Source organism: Ranitomeya variabilis, chromosome 4 (genome assembly GCF_051348905.1).
Source record: "Ranitomeya variabilis isolate aRanVar5 chromosome 4, aRanVar5.hap1, whole genome shotgun sequence".
Lineage (NCBI taxonomy): Eukaryota > Metazoa > Chordata > Amphibia > Anura > Dendrobatidae > Ranitomeya > Ranitomeya variabilis.
This window is the reverse complement of record NC_135235.1, coordinates 334772129-334799015: the sequence shown is the minus strand read 5'-3', so window position 1 is coordinate 334799015 and position 26887 is coordinate 334772129. Positions and strand designations below refer to the sequence as shown.

At 45.8% G+C, this 26887-nt stretch overlaps 1 protein-coding gene across 2 annotated transcripts in view; it reads right to left on the bottom strand.

Annotated features, from left to right (window-relative positions):
- LOC143764711 (NXPE family member 1-like) overlaps positions 1 to 26887 on the bottom strand; it is a 764240-nt gene that overhangs the window by 421614 nt on the left and 315739 nt on the right. The gene's annotated exons all lie outside the window — the stretch shown is intronic.

Sequence of the window (26887 nt, the reverse complement as noted above, 5' to 3'; positions counted from 1 at the left end):
TGCCTCTCTATTTCTTGATTTTTGTGTCATGCTTTGTCTGTTTCCTTATATCTCAGTTTTATATTTCTGTATTGCACTTTCCTAGTGATGAGTGAATAGTGAAATATTCGGATTTGGGAAAATCGGTACAAATAATTTCTAATATCCATGTATTCGTACCAAATAACAAATCCAATGCAAGTCAATGGGAAAGCCAAATATTTTTCTGCTGAACCCAACAAACAGGTCTGGGGGCATGAGAAAAAAGCTGAAATGAATAGGAAAGTGCTAAAACTAAATGGGAACAGCATGGACAAAATGCCTGCATGCCTTTCTGACTCACATATGGTATCTTGGAATAATGTTGTCAGACTATTGTGCCAGTTTCACAGATTTATAAGATCTACCAAACCAAACCTAAATTTTTTTTTTAAAGGGGCAAAATGCTAAGAAACATTTTTTCCATCATAATTACTTTTATATTACGCAAAATAAAAATAAAAAATAAAAATTATACCTTCTCTTCAGCATATGCTCACAAGGAGCGTTTTGACTTTAGTTTTTCCTATTATATTTGTAATAGGATGTAATAGGATGTATTTACTCCTACATTTTGGAGGTCCCTCCCTCATTCAAAATTATTAGCTAGATAGTGGAGTACATAACCTCAGCACTTTACAATGCCAGCTAAAACGTGCCCACATGAATTTTGGGCTCCGCTCCACCACCATCACCACGTCCACCACAATGTCACTATGCGGCCCTTGCTTCACATTTTCAGAGGCCCAGAAGGTGCCATGAAACCTGAATTTTGTGACCTCCACAGTTCATTTTGGCCACCAGATCCCAATGCATTCACTGTCATTGCGGGTGAAGCCGCTGTAAGGTGAATATAATGCAGGAGATGAGGGAGCTGTGTGATCAATGTGAGTAAATTGGATTCTACCAGACACCAAAAGTATTAGAATTAAATCTGTATATAAAAACGAGTGTATGTGTGTGTAGGGTTGAGCGAAACGGATCGGACAAATTGAAAAATCGCCGACTTTCGGCAAAGTCGGGTTTCATGAAACCCGACCCGATCCCAGTGTGGGATCGGCCATGCTGTCGGCGATCTTCGCGCCAATGTCGCGTTTCGTATGACGCTTTCAGCGCCATTTTTCAGCCAATGAAGGAGGACGCAGAGAGTGGGCAGCGTGATGACATAGGTCTCGGTCTCCACCATCTTAGAGAAGGGCATGGCAGTGATTGGCTTGCTTTATGTAGCGTCACAGGGGCTATAAAGGGGCATGCACGCCAACCGCCATCTTACTTCTGCCGATCTGAGCATAGGGAGAGGTTGCTGCAGCTTCGTCAGAAGCAGGGATATACTTAGGGAGGGAAGATTAACCCCCAAACCGCTTGTGCTGGAGCGATTTCCACTGTCCAACACCACCTTTTCTTTGCAGGGACAGTGGAGGCTAGATTTCTGTGCATCAGCTCTGTAGCTTATAAGGTTCCCTGATAGCTGCATTGCTGTTTGTACGCCGCTGTGCAAACCAACTGCTTTTTAAAAGCAAAAATCCTGTTGTTCCTTTCTGCACAGTTCTATTGTTTATTTGTCCACACTTTTGTGTGCAGCAGTCCTTTTTATTGCTGGCTGCCATACTTGTCTTGAGATCATTGTAGGGAGATTGTTATTGTAGTACAGTCCCTTTTTTATTTATATATCTTCCAGCCACGTTCTGCCACTTACATTGTGTAGTGTAATACAGTGGGCCTGGTTTTTGCAGCAGTCTCCCACACAAAAAAGGGAGATTTAAATTGCCACTAAGTGGATCTGCGTCAGCTCTGTTTGTCGTATATTTGCCAGCCACGTTCTGCCACTTACATTGTGCAGTGTAATACAGTGGGCCTGGTTTTTGCAGCAGTCTCCCACATAATAAAGGGAGATTTAAATTGCCCCTAAGTGGATCTGCGTCAGTTCTGTTTGTCGTATATCTGCCAGCCACGTTCTGCCACTTACGTTGTGTAGTGCAATACAGTGGGCCTGGTTTTTGCAGCAGTCTCCCACATAATGAAGCAAAATTTAAATTTCCCCTAAGTGGATCTGTGTCAGTTCTGTTTGTCGTATATAGCTGCCAGCCACTTTCTGCCAATTACATTGTGTAGTGTAATACAGTGGGCCTGGTTTTTGCAGCAGTCTCCCACACAAAAAAGGGAGATGTAAATTGCCACAAAGTGGATCTGCTTCAGTTCTGTTTGTCGTATATCTGCCAGCCACATTCTGCCAATTACATTGTGTAGTGTAATACAGTGGGCCTGATTTTTGCAGTAGTCTCCCACACAAAAAAGGAGATTTAAATTGCCAACAAGTTTATATACACCTTCTACCTTGTTTTACAGTACCATATAATGGTTGTTAGTTTGGTTACATTTTCCCAAAAATGAGGAAGTCTGGTGGAAGAGGCCGTGGGTGGTCATTGCCAGCTGGTAATGATGGTGGTGGTGGTGGTGGAGCATCTGGTGGTAGTGGGAAAAGCAAAATAGCACCTGAGGCTCGAGTTGTTCAGACAGTGTCATCGTCTGGCTACACAAGGCCTCGAAGGCTCCCTTATCTAGGAGTAGGAAAACCGCTTTTAAAGCCGGAGCAGCAGGAACAAGTTTTGGCTTTCCTTGCTGACTCAGCCTCTAGTTCTTTTGCCTCTTCTGAAAGTGCTAAATGTAAAAGCAGCGCGTCGTTAGTGGATGTTCACGGTCAGGGACAAGTCGCTTCCTTGTGTCCTTCACCCAAAGCAAAAGTGAAGGATGTGGCAGGCAACACTACAGTTTACTCCATGGAGCTCTTACACATACCGTGCCAGGGTTAGAAAAGGAAATAGTTAACAGCCCATTACAAGATGAATCGGACATGGAGTGCACAGATGCACAGCCACAGCCAGATTATTATGCTATTCCATTGACTCAGATCACTACATTGCCCTCGCAGTGTACTGAGCCAGAATCTGACCCTGATGAGACTATGGTGCCTCGGTCCCGAACGCTATAGCACCTTACACGGTGACACAGAGGAAGGTGCACAGGACATTGAAGAGGAGGTGATAGATGACCCAGTTGTTGACCCAGATTGGCAGCCATTGGGGGAACAGGGTGCCGCTTGCAGTAGCTCTGAAACGGAGGAGGATGATCCACAGCAGGCATCAACATCGCAACAGCTTTCATCTGGCAGGCCCGTATCAGGCCAAAAACGTGTGTCTAAAACAAAAACAGTTTTAGGACAGTGTGGCCATCCGGTGAAAGTAGCACAGCGTGCAATGCCTGAAAAGGTATTCGATAGTAGGAAGAGTGCAGTGTGCCAATTTTATAACCAAGATCCGAATAATCAGTGCAAAGTTATCTGTAAGAAATGCTCAAAGACCTTTAGCAGAGGGAAGAATCCCCTAAATTTAAATACAACGTGCATGCATAGACATTTAACCAGCATGCACTTGCAAGCCTGGACTAACTACCAAACGTCCCGTAACGTTGGTGCACCCGCTCAGAATGAAAGTAGTCAACAACGCTACATTGCTTCCCTCACTGTAAGCCCACCGTTTAGGACACCACCTGCAACAAATGTGCAGGTATTGTCGCAAGGCCAAGGCAGTCAGAGAATCAGCAGGTTCTTGGTAGGAAACACTGTATGTAGGCCAACATCAAGAATATCATCACCAACCCTCTCTCAATCTGCCATGTCCACCACGACCCCCGATAGTTCCACCATATGCAGCTTTCCAGTCCAGCTCACCCTACAAGAGACTCTCGTTAGGAAAAGGAAGTACTCATCCTCTCATCCGCGTACACAGGGTTTGAACGCCCACATTGCTAGACTAATCTCGTTAGAGATGATGCCCTACCGGTTGGTTGAAAGTGAAGCTTTCAAAGCCCTGATGGCCTACGCAGTACCACGCTATGACCTACCCAGTCGACACTTCTTTGCGAGAAAAGCCATCCCAGCCCTCCACCAGCATGTCAAAGACCGCATTGTCCATGCACTCAGGCAATCAGTCAGTAGAAAGGTGCACCTCACAACAGATGCATGGACCAGTACGCATGGCCAGGGATGTTACATGTCCATAACGGCGCACTGGGTTTATGTGGTGGATGCAGGGTCCACAGGGGACAGCCATAGTGGGACAGTTCTGCCTAGCCCACAGTCTAGGAAACAGTTGGCAGTAGGCGTTCAACACCCCTCCTCCTCCTCCTCCTCCAGAAGCAAAAGCTCGTCCACAGAGCGCAGTCGCCCTACCACTCTATCCGCAGCTGCCAGTCTTGCACACGAGGTGTCCCATTATGGAACAGCTAGTGGTAAGCATCACCAGGCTGTGTTGGAAATGAAGTGTTTGGGCGACAACAGACACACCGTGGAAGTACTGGCAGAGTACTTGCAGCAAGAAACTCAGTCATGGCTGTGCAGTGTACATCTTGAGGCAGGCAAGGTAGTCAGTGATAACGGAAGGAATTATATGGCTGCCATAGCCCTTTCAGAATTGAAACACATACCTTGCCTGGCTCACACCTTGAAACTGGTGGTGCAGTGCTTCCTGAAAAGTTATCTGGGGTTACCAGCCCTGCTCCTGAAGGTGCGAAGACTTTGCTCACACATCCGCCGGTCGCCCGTACACTCCAGCCGTATGCAGAACCATCAGTGATCGCTGAAGCATCTGTTATGATCCCAAGTGGCGGAGGATCACAAATAGATCAGCAAGTGATTAAACTAAGGACGAGCTCTAGGGAGATGGTAACTGGACTGATCGCAAATCTGAACCTATCCAAAACAACTAGAGGTAGCCGGTGAACGTGCCTAAAAAATTCTTAGACGTCTCGAGTCAGCCTGAGGAACTAGCTACCCCTAAAGAGAAAGAAAGACCTCGCTTGCCTCCAGAGAAATAATCCCCAAAGATATAGAAGCCCCCAACAAATATTAACGGTGAAGTAAGAAGAAGGCACATACATAGGGATGAAATCAGATTCAGCAAAAGAGGCCCACTAGTACTAGAAAGCAGAAAATAGAGCAGGGGTCTATGCGATCAATAAAAAACCCTTACAAAATATCCATCTTGAGATTTCAAGAACCCACACACCAACTAACGGTGTGTGGGGAGAAACTCAGCCCACTAGAGCAACCAGCAAGCGAGGGAATTACATTTTAGCAAGCTGGAACAGAAAACATGATAAACACTGCTGATCTAAAAATGAGCAAACAAAACTTAGCTTATCCTGGATGGACTGGGAGCAAGGTAGTCAGAAGAAATCTGAGTAGCACTGATTACATCGACAGCCGGCAACAAGTGAAAGTAAAACAGAGCTATATAGGAACCTCCCAGAGGATAACGAACCAGCTGATAGCCAGAGACCAGCAGGATAACAAACAAGGCCACCAGGGGGAGCCCAAAGCAAAAGGCACACCATACCACCAGTGACCACAAGAGGGAGCCCAAAAACAAGTTCACAAGTTCACGAGTTCACAACAAGCATCCCCAGCACCGCCTAATAATCGACGTTGCAACAAGGTGGAACTCCACACTGCACATGCTTCAGAGGCTGTGTGAACAGAGGTGTGCTGTAATGTATTTGTGGGAGGATACACATACACGGGCAGGCAGTTGGATGGCAGACATGGAGTTGTCAGGTGTTCAGTGGTCGAAGCTACAAGACCTCTGTCAAGTCCTTCAGTGTTTTGAGGAATGCACACAGCTGGTAAGTGCAGACGACGCCATCATAAGCATGAGCATTCCACTAATGCGTCTGCTGATGCAAAGTTTGACACACATTAAGGAGCAGGCATCTGCAGCCGAGGATGAGGGAAGCCTTGATGACAGTCAGCCATTGTCTGCTCAGGGAGATCTCCTGGATAAGGTGGCGGACGAAGAGGAGGAGGAGGAGGATGATGGGGATGAATATTTATGGGAGGAGGATGCTTCTCAGGGGGCAATAGAAACTGGTGGCGTTGCAAGGTCAGGTACAGGGTTTTTGGGGAGACAAGTGATGTTGATTTGCAAGAAAGTGCTCCTCAACCCAGCACAAGCAGTGAATTGACACCTGGAACATTGGCCCACATGGCTGATTATGCCTTGCGTATCCTAAAAAGGGACCGCCGCATTATAAAAATGATGACCGATGACGATTACTGGTTGGCCTGCCTCCTGGATCCACGCTACAAAGGGAAATTACAAAATATCATGCCACATGAGAACTTTAAGCAAATATTGGCTACCAAACAAGCAACTCTTGTAGACCGTTTGGTTCAGGCATTCCCAGCACACAGCGGCGGTGATGGTTCTCACACGAGCTGCAGCGGGCAACATGGCAGAGTGTTAGAGGTGCACAAATCCGAAGTGGCATTGGACAGAGGGTTTTATGACCAGGTTGTGGAGTGATTTTGCAATGACCGCAGACACGACAGGTACTGCTGCATCAATTCAAAGTGACAGGAGACAACATTTGTCCAGTATGGTTACAATCTATTTTTCCTCCCTTATCGATGTTCTCCCTCACATGTCATTCCCCTTTGATTACTGGGCATCTAAAATAGACACCTGGCCTGAGTTGGCAGAATATGCATTACAGGAGCTCGCTTGCCCAGCTGCTAGTGTGCTATCAGAAAGAGTCTTTAGTGCTGCTGGTTCAATACTGACCGAAAAAAGGACTCGTCTGGCTACCCAAAATGTTGATGATCTAACCTTCATTAAAATGAACCAATCATGGATTTCAAATTATTTTGCCCCACCTTCCCCTTCTGACACGTAGCTTGCCTGAAAAATGTCTTGCTTTTGGCCTCCTCTTACTGAATGCTCCAATTCCTCCATTTGCAGCTGCTGAATGTCCACCATAGGCCATATTTTTACCTCCCTAAATGGGCTGACTCCCCCCACAGGGCCGTGGTCACTATCTAGCGCAAGCTCCCGTGCAAGTGTCGTTTGCCTGGACAGGTGGGTGTGCCCACTCTTGGGCGATGGCACTGGCACAGGGTCCCTCATAGTACAATGAAGTGTCTCTGACGGTGGTGGTGCACAACCAATGTCGGACACATCGTCGTAAAATGAGGGGCCCTGTGCCAGTACCTCCGCCCACGAGAGAGTGTTCCCTCCCTGGTCGAACAGTGCTCTACCACTTGCAATACTTACCTCTCCCTGCTCCACCACAGTGTAGTCTGTGCTGATAAATCCTTCAATGGCATTGCCAATACAAATTTGTTTTATCGATAGATGATAGTTAAAATATACAGGGGCCCTGGCCTCCATTTAGACCATTTAATACTTTGCGCCAACTACCACTGTCTGCTACTCAGCAGAGGAGCCAACCCCTGTATGTAGCTATGCCACCTGTTTATTTTGGAAAAAAATTTTGGCAGACATTTACCTCACTTTATTATTTTGGCCTACTAACTGTGTCAGCCACTCCTTACAATTGTCCTCCACTGAACAAAGCTATGCCGCCAGTTTACTCCTGTTACCAATTTTGAACTGCATTTAGCCTACTTACTTTTTTGGGCCTACTAACTGTGTCTGCCACTCCTTACAATTTTCCTCCGCTGAACAAAGCTATGCCGCCAGTTTACTCCTGTTACCAATTTTGAACTGCATTTAGCCCACTTTATTATTTGGGCCTATATCTGTGTTTCCTCCTCATCCTGCCCATTGCCCAGCCACTGCTAGATGTCTGCTGGTACATTGACCCAGATCACTACATTCCCCTGGCACGCTACACAGCCACAATCTGACCCTGCTGAAAGTCAGGTTCCCCTTCCCGCATTCTATACCACCTTACGTGGGGACAAACAGGAAGGTGCAGATGAAAGTGCAGGTTCCTTCATCAGGTGGGGGGGCATACTCGTTGGCAACGTCACTGGCACAGGGCCCCTCATAGTACGCAAAAGTGTCTCTGCCGGTGGGAGGTGCCCCCGCCGTCAAACACACCGCCGTACTTTGAGGGGCCCTGTGCCAGTGCCAATGCCAATGAGTGGGCCCCCCCTGCTTGCTCAGGATCACAGCACTTGCAAAGTTGAAATAATTACCTCTCCCTGCTCCACCGCCGTGACGTAGTCCGCTTTTCCTGGGTCCACGAAAAACTTGAACCAGCCCTACCCCCCCACAACTTTAGCCAAATGACCCCCAATTTTCAATGCCTAACTATTATTATAAAGTAAATTAAGATTGACAAGCTTCAGTAATAAGAATTGATGTTTTTGGCATTAAAATGGGCACTGTAGGTGTTTTCCTGTCCTCCACTCTCTGCCGACTTTGATTCCCCATTGACTTGCATTGGGTTTCGTGTTTCAGTCGGCCCCCGACTTTTTGCAATAACCGGCCGATTTCACCCGACCCGACTTTTGACAAAGTCGGGTTTCGCGAAATCCGACTCGATCCTAAAAAAGTAAAAGTCAATCAACTCTATGTGTGTGCATTGATGATGATGTCATAATGGTTGCCATGGTGACGATGATATCATCAAGGTTGCCATGGTGAAGATGATGTCATAATGGTTGCCATGGCGATGATGATGTCATAATACGTTGCAATGGTGACGGTGATGTCATAATGGTTGCCATGGTGATGATGATGCAATAATAAGTTGCCATGGCAACGGTGATGTCAGAATGGTTGCTGTGGCAAAGATGATGGCATAATGGGTATATGGGCACAGGACTATGGGATGGAGGATGTGTATGATGGGTATATGGGCATGGGACTATGGGATGGAGGATGGGTATATGGGCACGGGACTATGATATGGAGGACATGTATGATGGGTGTATGGGACTATGGGATGTAGGTTGTATGAGGTGTAGTTGTTGTTTTGGCAGGTGACTTTTGACAAACATTACCTGTTATACCAAGATCAACCCCTGCAGATGAACTCAATGCCTGCCTAAAAGCATCATACCTTTGGAGACAAGTGAAGAAAATGTCGCTGAACACAAACACAAGGGTCCACGTGACAGCTGATGTTTCTACTGGACTGTTCTCAAGCCAGCTGTTGACTATTGGAGATGGCAAAGCACCAATAAACTCAACCACTGGACAGATCATGTTTCCAAGCAACTTTTGCTACATTGTTATATCAATTGAGGAGATAAAAGAAAAGGTTTTTCCAAACATTCAATCCAACTTCAGAAAGTCTGGCTGGCTGTGTGAAACAGTTATTCTAGCTCTTAAAAATGATAGTGTAAACAAGAACATTCTTCAAATTTTATGTCTCCTTCCAGGTATGTGCACGACCTTCAAGTCAGTGGATACAGTAACAGAACCTGATCAAGCATTATTCTATCCAATAGAGTTCCTCAACTCCTAGGAACTACAAGGACTTCCTCCACATAAACACTTTCTAAAGCCTGCAGCGCCTATTCTGCTGTTGAAAAATTTAGATCCACCAAAGCTGTGTAATGGGACAAGACTCTTGATTAAGAACCTGTTTACACATGTAATTGAAGCAACCATTTTGACAGGATGTGCCAAAGGAGAGGACATTTTCATTCCAAGAATTCTACTTATTCCATCTGATTTGCCTTTTGATTTTAAACACCTCCAGTTTCCAGTTCGATTGGCATTTGCAATGTCCATTAACAAGGCTCAGGGACAGACCTTCATCTAAATCATTGATAAAGATGTTGAACAATACAGGGCCCAGGACAGAATCCTGTGGTACCGCACTTGAGACATTCTTTCAACTGGATGTGCAGCCATTTCCGACCACTCTTTGGGTCCGATCACTAAGCCAGTTATGAATCCACCTAACAGTTGCCATACTTAGTCATTTTTTCAATAAGGATGGTGTGAGATACTTTGTCAAATGCTTTGCTGAAGTCAAAATATACTATATCTACAGCATTTCCCTGATCCACCCAGTCAGTGATTCTGTCATAGAAGGAAATTAAGTTAGTCTAACATGACCTATTGGATACAAACCCATGCTGACTCTGGTTAATTTGTTCAAAGATCTTTCCTGGTATGGAAGTCAGACTCACTTGCCTATAGTTCCCTGGGTCCACCTTCTTCCCCTTTTTGAAGATAGGAACAACATTTGCTTTTCTCCAGTCTTCTGCTCTCCAAGAATTTTCAAAGATTATGGAGAGTGGTTCAAAAATGTCTTCTGCTATCTCCTTCAGTACTCTGGGGTGTAATTCATCTGGACCTGGAGACTTGAATTCATTTATGTTAGCTAAGTGTTTCCTCGCTATCTTTCTGTTTATAGTAATCCTGGATTCTTCTATTCCTTTAAAAGGACAGGGAAGATCAGTTGATGTTACATTTCCTTTCTGAGAGAAAACAGATGCAAAATAGGAATTTCAAAGTTCAGCCTCCTCAACATCCTTTCTTACCATTTCATCATTTTCATCCTGTAAAAATCCTATAGCATCTTTGACTTTTCTTTTATTTTTGACATATCACAAAAATCCTTTTTTATTGCTTTTGTCGTCTCTTACAAGCCTTAATTTATTGTATGCTTTAGTACTCTGATTCGTGCCCTGCAGATTCTGCAGACAGCATTATATTCTTCTTTAGATATGCCTTCCTCTTTCCATTTGATAAACACATGCTAAAAAGGAAGAAATAAATGTTTAAGTTCTGTGTTCATCCATCCTGGTTTCCTTAAATGCTTTGTATTTTCCCCCTTTTTGGAATTGTTAACGATTGTGCTTTGAGAATCTAATTTTTCAAGATTTCCCAACTTTCCTGGACATTTTTGTCCTTAACCCCTTCACCCCCAAGGGTGGTTTGCACGTTAATGACCAGGCCATTTTTTACAATTCTGACCACTGTCCCTTTATGAGGTTATAACTCTGGAATGCTTCAAGGGATCCTGGTGATTCTGACATTGTTTTCTCGTGACATATTGTACTTCATGATAGTGGTAAAATTTATTTGATATTACCTGCGTTTATTTGTGAAAAAAACGGAAATTTGGCGAAAATTTAGAAAATTTCGCAATTTTCCAACTTTGAATTTTTATGCAATTAACCCCTTCCTGACCTTTGACGCCACATAGGCGTCATGAAAGTCGCTGCCAATCCGACCTGTGACGACTATGTGGCGTCATGGAATGATCGCATCCCTGCAGATCGGGTGAAAGGGTTAACTCCAATTTACAGCCAATCAGAGCGATTTGTAATATTTCACCTATGAAAATGGTGAAATATTACAATCCAGCCATGGCCGATGCTGCAATATCATCGGCCATGGCTGGAAAACCTAATCTGCCCCCCCACCGCCACCAATCGCCTCCCCAGTCCTCCTTTCTGCCCCGTACTGTGGTCCGCTCCCCTCCGTCCTACTGTCTGCTCCCCCGTCCTCCTGTCCGCTCCCCCGTGCTTCGATCCTCCACCCCCATGCTCCGATCCCCCCCCATGCTCCGATCTCCCCCCCTCATACTTACCGAGCCTCGCGGTGTCCATCCGTCTTCTTCATGGGCACCGTCATCTTCTAAAATGGTGGGTGCATGCGCAGTGCGCCCGCCGAATCTGCTGGCCAGCAGATTCGTTCCAAGTACATTTTGATCACTGTGATGAAACCTATCACAGTGATCAAAATAAAAAAAATAGTAAATGAACCCCCCCTTTATCACCCCCATAGGTAGGGACAATAATAAAAATAAAGAAAATATATATATTTTTTGTTTTTCTTCCACCACTAGGGTTAGGGTTATGGCTAGGGTTAGGGTTAGGGTTAGAATTAGAATTAGGGTTAGAACTAGAGTTAGGGTTAGATTAGACTATGTGCACACATGGTGTGGTTTTGGCTGTGGATCCGCAGCGGATTGGCCGCTGCGGATTCGTAGCAGTTTTCCATCAGGTTTACAGTACCATGTAAACCTACTGAAAACCAAATCCGCTGTGCCCATGGTACGGAAAATACCGTGCGGAAACGCTGTGTTGTATTTTCCACAGCATGTCAATTCTTTGTGCGGATTTCGTTTTACACCTGCTCCTCATTAGGAATCCGCAGGTGAAATCCGCACAAAAAACACTGGAAATCCGAGGTAAATGCGCAGGTAAAACGCAGTGCCTTTTATCTGCGGACTTTTCAAAAATGGTGCGGAAAAATCTCACTCGAATCCGCAATGTGGGCACATAGCCTTAGGGTTAGGGTTGGAATTCGAGTTAGGGTTGGAATTAGGGCTAGGGTTGGAAATAGGGTTAAGATTAGGCTTGTGGTTAGGGTAATGGTTAGGGTTAGGGGTGTGTTGGAGTTAGGGTTGTGGTTAGGGTTGGGATTAGGGATGGGATTAGGGTTAGGGGTGTGTTGGGTTAGGGTTGTGGTTAGGGATGTGTTGGGGTTAGGGTTAACTCTAGAGTTGGGATTAGGGTTTGGGGTGTGTTGGGGTTAGTGTTGGAGTTAGAATTGAGTGGTTTCCACTGTTTAGGCACATCAGGGGTCTCCAAACACAACATGGCGCCAGCATTGATTTCAGCCAATCTTGCGTTTAAAAAGTCAAATGGTGCTCCCTCCCTTCCGAGCCCCGACGTGCGCCCAAACAGTGGTTTACCCCCACATATGGGGTACCAGCATACTCAGAACAAACTGGGCAACAATTATTGGGGTCCAATTTCTCCTGTTACCCTTGCGAAAATAAAAAATTGCTTGCTAAAACATAATTTTAGAGGAATGAAAAATTATTTTTTATTTTCACGGCTCTGCGTTATAAACTTCTGTGAAGCACTTGGGGGTTCAAAGTGCTCACCACACATCTAGATAAGTTCCTTGGGGGGTCTAGTTTCCAAAATGGTGTCACTTGTCGGGGGTTTCTACTCTTTAGGCACATCAGGGGCTCTGCAAATGCAACGTGACACCCGCAGACCATTCCATCAAAATCTGCATTTCAAAACATCACTGCTTCCCTTCTGAGCCCCGACGTGTGCCCAAACAGTGGTTAACCCCCACATATGGGGTACCAGCATACTCAGGACAAACTGTACAACAACTATTGGGGTCCAATTTCTCCTGTTACTCTTGCGAAAATAAAAAATTGCTTGCTAAAACATAATTTTTGAGGAATGAAAAATTATTTTTTATTTTCACGGCTCTGCGTTGTAAACTTCTGTGAAGCACTTGGGGGTTCAAAGTGCTCACCACACATCTAGATTAGTTCCTTGGGAGGTCTAGTTTCCAAAATGGGGTCACTTGTGGGGGAGCTCCAATGTTTAGGCACACAGGGGCTCTACAAACGCGACATGGTGTCCGCTAATGATTGGAGCTAATTTTCCATTCAAAAAGCCAAATGGCGTGCCTTCCCTTCCGAGCCCTGCCGTGTGCCCAAACAGTGGTTTACCCCCACATATGGAGTATCATCGTACTCAGGACAAACTGGACAACAACATTTGGGGTCCAATTTCTCCTGTTACCCTTGGGAAAATAAAAAATTCCGGGCTAAAAATCATTTTTGAGGAATGAAAAATTATTTTTTATTTTCACGGCTTTGCGTTATAAACTTCTGTGAAGCACCTGGGGGTTTAAAGTGCTCACTATCACTATGGAGATAATTTTTCATTCAAAAAGTCAAATGGCGCTCCTTCCCTTCCGAGCCTTATCATGTGCCCAAACTGTGGTTTACCCCCACATGTGAGGTATCGGTGTACTGAGAAGAAATTGCCCAACAAATTTTAGGATCCATTTTATCCTGTTGCCCATGTGAAAATGAAAAAATTGAGGCTAAAAGAATTTTTTTGTGAAAAAAAAGTACTTTTTCATTTTTACGGATCAATTTGTGAAGCACCTGGGGGATTAAAGTGCTCACTATGCTTCTAGATAAGTTCCTTGGGGGGTCTAGTTTCCAAAATGGGGTCACTTGTGGGGGAGCTCCAATGTTTAGGCACACGGGGGCTCTCCAAACGCGACATGGTGTCCGCTAAAGATTGGAGCCAATTTTTCATTCAAAAAGTCAAATGGCGCTCCTTCCCTTCCGAGCCCTGCCGTGTGCCCAAACAATGGTTTACCCCCACATATGAGGTATCAGCGTACTCAGGACAAATTGTACAACAAAGCTCGTAGTCCAGTTTCTCCTTTTACCCTTGGGAAAATAAAAAAATTGTTGCTAAAAGATCATTTTTGTGACTAAAAAGTTAGATGTTCATTTTTTCCTTCCATGTTGCTTCTGCTGCTGTGAAACACCTGAAGGGTTAATAAACTTCTTGAATGTGGTTTTGAGCACCTTGAGGGGTGCAGTTTTTAGAATGGTGTCACTTTTGGGTATTTTCAGCCATATAGAACCCTCAAACTGACTTCAAATGTGAGGTGGTCCCTAAAAAAAATGGTTTAGTAAATTTTGTTGTAAAAATGAGAAATCACTGGTCAAATTTTAACCCTTATAACTTCCTGGCAAAAAAAAAATTTGGTTTCCAAAATTGTGCTGATGTAAAGTAGACATGTGGGAAATGTTATTTTTTAAATATTTTTACAAAAAATTTACTTCAGCTCCAATTTGTTTTATTTTACCAAGGGTAACAGGAGAAAATAGACCCCAAAAGATGTTGTACAATGTGTATTGAGTACACCGATACCCCATATGTGGGGGTAAACCACTGTTTGGGCGCATGACAGAGCTCGGAAGCGAAGGAGCGCCATTTGACTTTTCAATGCAAAATTGATTGGAATTGAGATGGGACGACATGTTGCGTTTGGAGAGCCCCTGATGTGCCTAAACATTGAAACCCCCCACAAGTGACACCATTTTGGAAAGTAGACCCCTAAAGAACTTATCTAGAGGTGTGGTGAGCACTTTGACCTACCAAGTGCTTCACAGAAGTTTATAATGCAGAACCGTAAAAATAAAAAATCATATTTTTTCACAAAAATTATTTTTTCACCCCCAATTTTTTATTTTCCCAAGGGTAAGAGAAGAAATTGAACCCAAAAAGTTGTTGTACAATTTGTCCTGAGTGCGCTGATACCACATATGTGGGGGTAAACCACTGTTTGGGCGCATGGGAAAGCTCGGAAGGGAAGGAGCGCCGTTTGACTTTTCAATGCAAAATTTACAGGAATTGAGATGGGACGCCATGTTGCGTTTGGAGAGCCACTGATGTGCCTAAACATTTAAACCCCCCACAAGTGACACCATTTTGGAAAGTAGACCCCCTAAGGAACTTATCTAGAGGTGTGGTGAGCACTTTGACCCACCAAGTGCTTCACAGAAGTTTATAATGCAGAGCCATAAAATAAAACAAAAATGTTTTCCCCAAAAAATTATTTTTTAGCCCCCAGTTTTTTTCCCGAGGGTAACAGGAGAATTTGGACCCCAAAAGTTGTTGTCCAATTTGTCCTGAGTACGCTGATACCCCATATGTGGGGGAACCACCGTTTGGGCGCATGGGAGGGCTCGGAAGGGATGGAGCGCCATTTGGAATGCAGACTTAGATGGAATGGTCTGCAGGCGTCACATTGCGTTTGCAGAGCCCCTAATGTACCTAAACAGTAGAAACCCCCCAAAAGTGACACCATTTTGGAAAGTAGACCCCCTATGGAACTCATCTAGATGTGTTGTGAGAGCTTTGAACCCCCAAGTGTTTCACTACAGTTTATAACGCAGAGCCGTGCAAATAAAAAAAAACATTTTTCCACAAAAATTATTTTTTAGCCCCCAGTTTTGTATTTTCCCAAGGGTAACAGGAGAAATTAGACCCCAAAAGTTGTTCTCCAATGTGTTCCGAGTACGCTGATACCCCATATGTTGGGGTAAACCCCTGTTTGGGCGCACGGGAGAGCTCGGAAGGGAAGGAGCACTGTTTTACTTTTTCAACGCAGAATTGGCTGGAATTGAGATCGGACGCCATGTCGCGTTTGGAGAGCCCCTGATGTGCCTAAACAGTGGAAACCCCTCAATTATAACTGAAACCCTAATCCAAACACACCCCTAACCCTAATCCCAACGGTAACCCTAACCACACCTCTAACCCAGACACACCCCTAACCCTAATCCCAACCATATTCCCAATCGTAAATGTAATCCAAACCCTAACCCTAACTTTAGCCCCAACCCTAACCCTAACTTTAGCCCCAACCGTAACCCTAGCCCTAACCCTAACCCTAGCCCTAACCCTAGCCCTAACCCTAACCCTAACCCTAGCCCTAACACTAGCCCTAACCCTAGCCCTAACCCTAACCCCAATGGGAAAATGGAAATAAACACATTTTTTAAATTTTTAAATTTTTCCCTAACTAAGCCGGTGATGAAGGGGGGTTTGATTTACTTTTATAGCGGGTTTTTTTAGCTGATTTTTATGATTGGCAGCCGTCACACACTGAAAGACGCTTTTTATTGCAAAAAATATTTTTTGCGTTACCACATTTTGAGAGCTATAATTTTTCCATATTTGAGTCCACAGAGTCACGTGAGGTCTTGTTTTTTGCGGAACGAGTTGTCGTTTTTATTGGTAACATGTTCAGGCACAGGAGATTTTTTGATTGCTTTTTATTCCGATTTTTGTGAGGCAGAATGACCAAAAACCAGCTATTCATGAATTTCTTTTGGGGGAGGCGTTTATACTGTTCCGCGTTTGGTAAAATTGATAAAGCAGTTTTATTCTTTGGGTCAGTTCGATTACAGTGATACCTCATTTATATCATTCTTTTATGTTTTGGCGCTTTTATACGATAAAAACTATTTTATAGAAAAAATAATTATTTTGGCATCGCTTTATTGTGAGGACTATAACTTTTTCATTTTTTGCTGATGATGCTGTGTGGTGGCTCGTTTTTTGCGGGACAAGATGACGTTTTCAGCGGTACCATGGTTATTTGTATCCATCTTTTTGATCGCGTGTTATTCCACTTTTTGTTTGGCGGTATGAGAATAAAGCGTTGTTTTTTGCCTCGTTTTTTTTTTTTTTACGGTGTTCACTGAAGGGGTTAACTAGTGATATAGTTTTATAGGTGGGGTCGTTACAGACACGGCGATACTAAATATGTGTACTTTTATTGTTTGATTTTTTTTTATTTAGATAAAGAAATGTATTTATGGGAATAATATATATATTTTTTCTTTATTTAGGATTTTTTTTTTTCTTTTTTTTTTTACACATGTGGAATTTTTTTTTTTAACTTTTTTACTTTGTCCCAGGGGGGGGGACATCACAGATCGCTGATCTGACAGTTTGCACAGCACTCTGTCAGATCGGCGATCTGAATCACAGTGCTGCAGGCTTACCAGCGCCTGCTCTGAGCAGGCACTTGGTAAGCCACTTCCCTCCCTGCAGGACCCGGATGCTGCGGCCATTTTGGATCCAGGCCTGCTGCAGGGAGGAGAGGTAAGAGACCCTCGCAGCAACGCGATCACATCGCGTTGCTCCGGGGGTCTCAGGGAAGCCCGCAGGGAGCCCCCTACCTGCGCAATGCTTCCCTGTTCCGCCGGCACACCGTGATCATGTTTGATCGCGGTGTGCCAGGGGTTAACGTGCTGGGGGCGGTACGTGACCACTCCTGGCACATAGTGCCGGATGTCAGCTGCGATAGGCAGCTGACATCAGGCCGCGATCGGCCGCGCTCCCCCCGTGAGCGCGGCCAATCGTGCTGGACGTACTATCCCGTCGGTGGTCAAACGGGCCCACCCCACCTCGACGGGATAGTACGTCCAATGTCAGAAAGGGGTTAAGGATATCCAGCCACTGGATTTCTCTGATTTTCTTTCTGAGTCCCTTAAAATATGCCTTTCTGATATCTAACCTTGAAGTCTGAGTCTTCACAGGTCTTCCTCCTCTAGTTATCCAAAATTCTAAAATAGCAAGGTCGATACCTCCTAGGGTCCCAGCCACTCATACCTACTCAACCACTTCCTCCCTGTTTATAAGGATTAGATCCAAGGTAGCAGATCCCCTTGTTTTCTCCCCTACCTTTTGGAAGATAAAGTTGTCAGCAAGAGCGGATAAGAATTTTCTTGACTTGTTAGTTTTGCCTGAGAGAGATTCCCAACAAATGTCTGGATAGCTGAAATCTCCCATGACCACTATGTCATATTTTTTCGAGAACTTGGCCATTTGATGCATAAAGAGTTCATCTATATCTTCAGCTTGCACAGGCGGCCATTAGTAAATGCCTACAATGGTGTCCTTTCCGTTGTTCTCTCCTTGTATTCTTACCCAAACAGTTTCCACAGAACTCCCAGTCTCTGAAGCTTCAATCTCTGTGCAGATATACGCTTTTCTAACAAACAATGCAACACCTCCTCCTCCTTTATCAAGTCTGTTTCTTGCAAATAAGTTGTATCCTTCTAGTCTTGTATTCCAATCATCCCACAAAGTTTCAATGATTCCAATGACATCATATTTCTTGTCTTGTGTTAGTAGTTCCAATTCTCCTTGTTTGTCGCCCATTGCTTTGTGCATTTGTATAGAAACATTTTAGTTTGTGATTGGTTTCTCTTTCTCCAATATTTTTCTTATTTAGATTTTTTTGTCTTTGTTCTTCCTTTCCACTTCTAATAGCAGAGTTCTCATTAGTATTTGTCAGGTGTATGGCTTTGTCTGGCCTTTTGCTTTCCTTCCTACATTGTTCTAGGTTAAAGCTCTCCTGATGAGTGTAGCAAGGCGACTTCCAAATGCATGTCTTTGTAAGGTGCACCCCATCTCTAGCAAGCAGTCCATCGTATAGGTAATTCACTCCGTTATCCAGAAATCCAAATCCTTGCTGATGGCACCATCGACGCAGCCAGTTGTTTACCTGCAGAATCTTATTCCACCTCCCACCTCCTTGGTCCATGGCCATCCACTGGGAGGATGGAAGAGAAGACCACATGCGCTTCCAGTGTTTAAGAGCTTCTATTATATCTATATGTATTGTATTGTGGGTTTTGATCAATTTATACTCAGTGTGCCATCCCAGGGGGTCCCACAATACCACCTCATCTGATTTACACCTGTTTTCTTAGTACCTTGTTTAACCTTTTGTTAGGTAAATTTCTTTTAAAAACCTCAATGTAATACACTTAAAGTGGGAACTTTGGGATTGGCCCCCCCCCCGCTGGTCGCGGGTCCCCTAGCAGCCGTGGCCACTTTGGGAGGATATTTGCAAGTAGGAGCTTTACTCCAGCACATGCCAAAATACGATGGGCGTAACAAGGCATTGCAGGATTGAGCTGAGAGGGTCCGGAGTATTCTGCGTATGTGTAATCTAGCCGCTGTGATACGTGCTGGCATTAAACGCACTAGAGGGCGATGCTAGGCGAATGGTGATGGTACATCCGGAATCAGAGAGGAATACATTAGAGAAGATTTTGGAATCGTTAAAGGGGAGTTCGGGAGGCCAAGCTCGTGTGGCCCAGCTTTGGTCCCTGTTCTTTAATCACCCCCCAAAGGGAATGTGAGTCCCCGATGCAGTACTCTTAATATCTTACAGGAAACGTTGAATGAGGTGCAGCGACTATACCCAGGGCTATGGGGGTGTTCCGATGGGGTTGCTCTGGGATCAATTCATCCCCAGTTTAGCCAATAGACTCCTCCAAGACAAATTGTTGGAGATGGCTTCGTCTGCATCGGAATTATCCTTCTGGCAGATTTATCAAGCCGCGGCGGAAAGGGAGGAGCCGACTATCCTGGTGGCCGAGGGGTCAGTGAATAGTGCACAGCTGGAGGGAAGCTGGTGATCAGTGTCAGGAGGGGAAGGGCTGGTAAATGTGGTACAAACTCTGCATGTCGAGCTGAAGGAGCTGAAGCTGGAGGTGTCTAAACTTAGAGCTGGGATGGTCTCTACTCCCACAGAGAGGCTATCTGCCGTGTCCCCTGGGTTGGTGGTTCTGCAGGAAGCCACGTCGCTCTCCATGAATGAGTCAAGTCCTCGTCCACGAGGAGCAGTCACCTGCTGGAAGTGTGGACGCTGGGGACACATCTCTCAATATTGCCGGATGCCTGCAGCCCCAGAGGCTAATTCGCCAGCTTTAAACTTCCAGCCACTGCTGTGAGAGGGCGAGCAGCAGCAGCCCTCCCCCCACAATTCTCTCGACGGGATGAACAAGATTTGTTTAAATGCACTCCAGTGTTGGAAACAGAGTTTGAAGGGTGGAAGATGAGGAAAATTGGTCGACACGGGATCTGAATGTACCATAATGCCTTTAGAAGTGTATGGGAGATACTTCAGTCAACTAGTGGTTTCTGAAGATGGCCGTGAGATACGACATACCCCCGCTAACAATGGCCAACTGACAGTTAAGGGGATCGTGTGGATGCAGCTGAAAATGTTTGGTCAAGAGCTGGGTTAGAAAGAAATAGTGCAAGTAGACCTCCCCCCTAGAAGAGGGATGGAGGTGACGATCGGAATGAACATGCTGCGAGATTTGAATCACCAGATGTATGCCAGTGAGGGACCCCGATACTGGACCTGTGCTACAAGCCACAAACCCACACAGAGAATGTTACACTGTCTAGTGCTGAGCTGCGACGTGCTGAAGAGTGTGATCCCAGGGGGCCGGGTGGGCCTGGTTTGACTGCCACTGCGGACCACGATCTTGCTAGCACCCAGACTAGAGGAGCTCTTAATGCTGCCAGTGGGGGATGTGCAAAGATAGAATGGTCTTGAAGTACTACTCGAGCCAGCTCCAGAGAAGTCCTCATTTGCCAAGGCACATGTGGCCCTGTCTCTTGCGATTGTAAAGAATGGACAGGTGCCAGTCTGATGCATTAATGTTTTAGATGAGGCTGTTACAATTCCTGCAGGGACCATTCTGGCTGAACTGTTTGTGTCAGCGGAAAAGGTACCTGACAAGGCAGTATTTGAACTGGGCCCAGATCAACAGTCATCCTGGACATATGCTGTCGAGGTAGGCTGGACCGAACCCCCAACTGAATAATGGAATGGTTGTGTGATCATGGATCAGATGGGAGTGGATCGAGAGAAACTGACCTACTTGCAGTTGGAGAGAGTTTTGTGGGAGAATCAAGAGATCTTTTAACGACAAGGGGAGGACTTCGAATGTGCTCGGACAACTGAGCATGAGATTCCCAGGGGGGATACCCTTCTCATTAGGGAACAATATCAACAAATTCCCCCAGCGTTCAATCAAGAGGTGAAGGGCACGGTGGCCAGTATGCTTAATAATCGAGATCCCAGAGAGCCAAAGCCCCAGGGTGGCTCCCGTAGTCTTGGTCTGAAAGAAGGATGTAACCCTTATCCTTCGCATATCCTTTACCTCATATTGAAGAATCCTTGTCGGTATTGGGTCAGGCCAAGTATTTCTTGACGTTGGATTTGGCAAGTAGCTACGGGCAGGTACCAATGGCCAAAAAAGTTCGGGCCAAGACGGCGTTTGTCTTATCAATGGGGCTCTTTGAATTCAACCAGATGCCCTTCGGGCACACTAACGCTCCAGGAACCTTCCGTCTCCTGATGGAATATTGCTTAGGCGATCTGAATTTTGAATCAGTCCTGATATATCTAGATGACATCATGGTATTCGAGACCTCATTTGAAGACAATCTTGGGAAGTTACATCAAGTTCTCTGGTGGCTCAGTTGCTATGGCTTGAAAATAAAGCAAAAAAAAGTCAACTGTTCCAGAGCCAAATTGAGTACTTTGGCAAGGTGGTGACCCCGGGCGGGGTGCTTCCTGCGGCCAGTAAGGTTAAAGCTGTACAGGAGTGGCCACCCCCCACGACCTGCGAGAGGTGCGGGCCTTCTTGGGCTTAGCGGGGTACTATTGGTGATTTGTGCCTAAATTCTCATAAGTGATGGGTCCCCTGAATGTACTTTTTAAGAGGGACAGTGCTGGGTCCTCGAAACCGCCCCATTCAATGGGGGCCCCAGCAGAAAAAGGCATTTGATAAAGTGAAAACCGCCCTAACAAGTGCCCAGTTGTTAGCATATGCCCGGTTTTACGCCTCATTACTGTTGTACACAGATGGTAGCCTTCCTGGGTTGGGGGCTGTACTAGCACAGGTGCAGGATGGTCGGGAGCACGTGATGGCCTATGGCAGCAGGTCTTTAAGAGACACCAAGTGAAATCTGGCTAACTACAGCTTATTTCGGCTGGAATTGCTGGCTCTAGTGTGCGCAATGACAGAACGCTTTGCCGAGTATTTAACAAGAGCTGAGGTGCTAGTCATGACAGATAACAACCCGCTGGCTCACTTAGAGAATGCAAAACTGGGAGCGTTGGATCAGCGGTGGGTCGCCTGCCTTGCTAAATTTAATTATAGTATTAAGTTTCGCTCTGGGGGAGAAAATGGTAATGCAGATGCATTGTCAAGGGTACACCTTGGGTCCTCGGGAGGAGAATGTTGACGACCAACTTGAGTACACTGAAACTCCGGCCTTGGGGCAGATACCTATCTTCCAAAGTGTGGTACACTCAAGTGGGGTGGCATCAGGAATGCCCTGTGTCCTGGGTGAAATGCCTTCAGATTGGGCAAAAGACCAGGACAAGTGCCCAGACATTGCACTTGTACAAAATAGGGACTGGCCCCAGGCAGAGGACAATGCTCAACTGTCCATGGAAGGAATGAAATTACTGCGACAGTGGGACAAGTTGTGTGTGGAACAGGGCCTCTTGTATTGCAAAGTGTATCTGCCATCTGAGCTGCAACACCGGTACCTAATAGTGATCATTGTGAAGCTGGGTCCGGTGGTCGCTCGAGAGGCACATGAGAAAGGAGCCCACTTTGGAAGTGAAAAGACACTTCAGTGGCTACAGCGAGTACTCTATTGCCCTGAGTTGGGAGAGATGGTGGCAGACGCATGTCGGCAGTGTCAGGTCTGCGGGCTCAGTAAATGCCCTGAGCAGCGGGCCCCCACACAGTCTATTCAGACTTCCACCCCGTAAGACCTACTCATGATTGACTATATTTTGATGGGGTACTCCACATCTGGGTACTTCTATTGTCTGGTAATGACAGATCACTTTACCGAGTATGCTGTAGGAGTGCCAAAAAGAGACCAGATGGCAGAGTAGGTGGCTGAGGCTGTGTGTCAACACTTCCTTCAATTGTTCGGGTGTCATCAGAGAATACACTCGGATCAGGAAGAATGCTTCCAGGGGATGCTGATGAAAGAGCTGTACCAGCTGTATGGTCTCGAACATTCGAAAACTATGCCTTATCACCCCCAGGGCAATGGGGCATGTGAGCGCTTTAATCGGACCCTGCTGTACATGTTGAGGACATTAGAGGGTAAACAGCAAGCATGCTGGCCTGAGTATTTTCTCGAATTGATGTGGGCCTACAATAATAGTGTGCAAAGCACTACTGGCTATTCAACACACATGTTGATGTTCGGCAGGCCTGGCAGGGACATAGAGGATTTGAGCATGCTGGATCCCTCCTCCAATCCCTCTCAGACTGCATGCGAATGGGTACAAGAGCACCGGCAGCGATTATGGATGGTGCATCAGGTGGTGGGTGATTGCCTCTATCAGGTGGCCCATAGAGACACGCGACCGTGCAAGCAGAGCCATTTTCTCCAGGGGATAAAGTGTTTGTGAGAACCAAACAACGGTCGGCGAAGATGAGTGACCAGTGGGAGGCAACTTCGTATCTGATTAAAAAAAAACAGGTGAATCCTGAGATTCCAGTTTACGAGGTCGAGCCAGTGGGGACAGGGGGGCCAACCCATAATCTTCACCTTAATATGCTACAACGGTGCTGGTTTGAAGATTCAGCCCCCATTCCCATGGAGCCAGAGGCTGCATCTCAAGGGATGGGTACTCCTAGTGTTTTTGAATTTGACGGTGTGCCTTCTCCCAAGCCTGCTTACTTGCCCCCTGTGGTCAATCTGTCTCCATGTGAAGAGAGTGTTGAGAATGTGGTATGTCCTGCTCAGGAGGGAGAGTCAAGTTAGTTACGTGACCCGGAAGTTGTGTCACAGGGTGCCACACCTCAGGAGGAAGCAGCCTCATTTGCTCCCTCTGATGACCCCACGGAAGAGGCTCCCACTCCCTCTGGGACTGAGCCTATTGGGATGGTTCTGAGGAGAACTACTCGATCTGTGGTGGAAATACATCCTCAGCACTATGCCCAAGATGACTTTGAGTGGGGAGGTATGTCGGGGATGCCAACCTCTAGTGGGATGGCATGTAAGAGGGTGAACTGTGATAGCATCAGGAGAGCATTAGGACCCTGCTGCATGCCTGAGCTGAGAGCAAAAGCCCAGGAAAGTGTGTGTGTGCAGGGAGAGGCCTAGTGTCTGCTGTATAGCATGCTGAGAGGTGATGCTGTGAGAACTGTTATGATCCCTAGTGGCTGAGGATCACAAATAGATCAGCAAGTGATTAAACTAAGGACGAGCTCTACGAGATGGTAACTGGACTGATCGCAAATCTGAACCTATCCAAAACAACTAGAGGTAGCCGGTGAACGTGCCTAAAAAATTCCTAGACGTCTCGAGCCAGCCTGAGGAACTAGCTACCCCTAAAGAGAAAGAAAGACCTCGCTTGCCTCAAGAGAAATAATCCCCAAAGATATAGAAGCCCCCAACAAATAACGGTGAAGTAAGAAGAAGGCACATACATAGGGATGAAATCAGATTCAGCAAAAGAGGCCCACTAGTACTAGAAAGCAGAAAATAGAGCAGGGGTCTATGCGATCAATAAAAAACCCTTACAAAATATCCATCCTGAGATTTCAAGAACCCACACACCAACTAACGGTGTGTGGGGAGAAACTCAGCCCACTAGAGCAACCAGCAAGCGAGGGAATTACATTTTAGCAAGCTGGAACAGAAAACATGATAAACACTGCTGATCAAAAAATGAGCAAACAAAACTTAGCTTATCCTGGATGGACTGGGAGCAAGGTAGTCAGAAGGAATCTGAGTAGCACTGATTACATCGACAGCCGGCAACAAGTGGAAGTAAAACAGAGCTATATAGGAACCTCCCAGAGGATAACAAACCAGCTGATAGCCAGAGACCAGCAGGATAACAGGCAAAGCCACCAGGGGGAGCCCAAAGCAAAAGTCACACCATACCACCAGTGACCACAAGAGGGAGCCTGAACACAGAGTTCACAACAGTACCCCCCCCCTTGAGGAGGGGTCACCGAACCCTCATGAAAACCACCAGGGCGATCAGGATGAGCCACATGGAAGGCACGAACCAAATCGGCCGCATGAACATCAGAGGCGACAACCCAAGAATTATCCTCCTGACCATAGCCCTTCCATTTAACCAAATACTGGAGCCTCCGTCTAGAAATACGAGAATCCAAGATCTTCTCCACCACGTATTCCAATTCTCCCTCAACCAGCATCGGGGCAGGAGGCTCAACCGGAGGAACCACAGGCACCACATATCTCCGCAACAACGAGCGATGGAACACGTTATGAATAGCAAATGATGCTGGGAGGTCCAGACGAAATGACACAGGGCCAAGGGCTTCCAGAATCTTATAAGGACCGATAAACCGAGGCTTGAACTTAGGAGAGGAGACCTTCATAGGAATGAAGCGAGAAGACAACCACACCAAGTCCCCAACGCAAAGTCGGGGATCCACACAGCGACGGCGGTTGGCAAAGAGCTGAGCCTTCTCTTGAGACAGCTTCAAATTGTCCACCACATGATTCCAAATCTGATACAACCTATCAACCACAACATCCACTCCAGGACAGTCAGAAGGCTCCACCTGACCTGAGGAAAAACGAGGATGAAACCCCGAATTACAAAAGAAAGGAGAAACCAAAGTAGCAGAACTAGCCCGATTATTAAGGGCAAACTCGGCCAACGGCAAAAAAGTAACCCAGTCTGTTGTGAATTTGCTTTTTGCTCCCTCTAGTGGTTGCTAGTTTTTTGACTCTGGTTTTTCTGTCATTCCTTTTATCCGCACCTGGGTCGTTAGTTAGGGGTGTTGCTATATTAGCTCCCTGGACCTTCAGTTCTATGCCTGGCAACGTAGTTATCAGAGCTAGTCTGCTGTGCTCTTGTCTACTGATCCTGGTTCCAGTTATATCAGCTAAGTCTGCCTTTTGCTTTTTGCTATTTGTTTTGGTTTTGTATTTTTGTCCAGCTTGTTCCTAATCTATATCCTGACCTTTGCTGGAAGCTCTAGGGGGGCTGGTGTTCTCCCCCCGGACCGTTAGACGGTTCGGGGGTTCTTGAATTTCCAGTGTGGATTTTGATAGGGTTTTTGTTGACCATATAAGTTACCTTTCTTTATTCTGCTATCAGTAAGCGGGCCTCTCTGTGCTAAACCTGGTTCATTTCTGTGTTTGTCATTTCCTTTTACCTAACCGTCATTATTTGTGGGGGGCTTCTATCCAGCTTTGGGGTCCCTTTCTCTGGAGGCAAGAAAGGTCTTTGTTTTCCTCTACTAGGGGTAGCTAGATTCTCCGGCTGGCGCGTGTCATCTAGAATCAACGTAGGAATGATCCCCGGCTACTTCTAGTGTTGGCGTTAGGAGTAGATATATGGTCAACCCAGTTACCACTGCCCTATGAGCTGGATTTTTGTACTCTGCAGACTACCACGTTCCTCTGAGACCCTCGCCATTGGGGTCATAACAGTTTGCCAGGCCAGTATTAAATGTTTAATGCATTGCAGAAGAGGGATTATAAGAAAGAAGATTCTGAGTTTTTTTTTTTCTTCTTCCCCTTTACCTCAGAGTGGCTATGCTTGCTGCAGACATGAATGTCCAGACCTTGATTACAAGTGTGGACCAGCTGGCTACTCGTGTGCAGGGCATACAAGACTATGTTATCAGAAATCCTAGGTCAGAACCTAAAATACCGATTCCTGAACTGTTTTCCGGAGACAGGTTTAAGTTTAGGAATTTCGTGAATAATTGTAAATTGTTTTTGTCCCTGAGACCCTGTTCATCTGGAGATTCTGCTCAGCAAGTAAAAATTGTTATTTCGTTCTTACGGGGCGACCCTCAGGATTGGGCTTTTTCGCTGGCACCAGGAGATCCGGCATTGGCTGATCTTGATGCGTTTTTTCTGGCGCTCGGTTTACTTTATGAGGAACCCAATCTTGAGATTCAGGCA